Genomic DNA, 285 nt, shown 5'->3' on the forward strand with positions numbered 1-285 from the left:
TACATAAATATTATCTCTCCCTATATATACATATACTTATATATATGTGTGTGTGTGTATGTATGCATTTGTATATATATATATATATATATATTTATTTATGGGTTTCAGCCAAGTGGCTGCGGTCATGCTGGAGCACCACCGTGATTTTCTGTCTTTATGCTTTGCTCTCTTCACGTTCCTTGCATGGCTCTTCTCCCCCACCTGATATGGTCCAATCAAGAGTTTTGATGGCACATCTGGTGTATAAGAGAATTTGACATCGCTGCCCTAAACTGTGTCTCA

The sequence above is a fragment of the Octopus bimaculoides genome, chromosome 3 (genome assembly GCF_001194135.2).
Source record: "Octopus bimaculoides isolate UCB-OBI-ISO-001 chromosome 3, ASM119413v2, whole genome shotgun sequence".
Classification (NCBI taxonomy): Eukaryota; Metazoa; Mollusca; class Cephalopoda; order Octopoda; family Octopodidae; genus Octopus; species Octopus bimaculoides.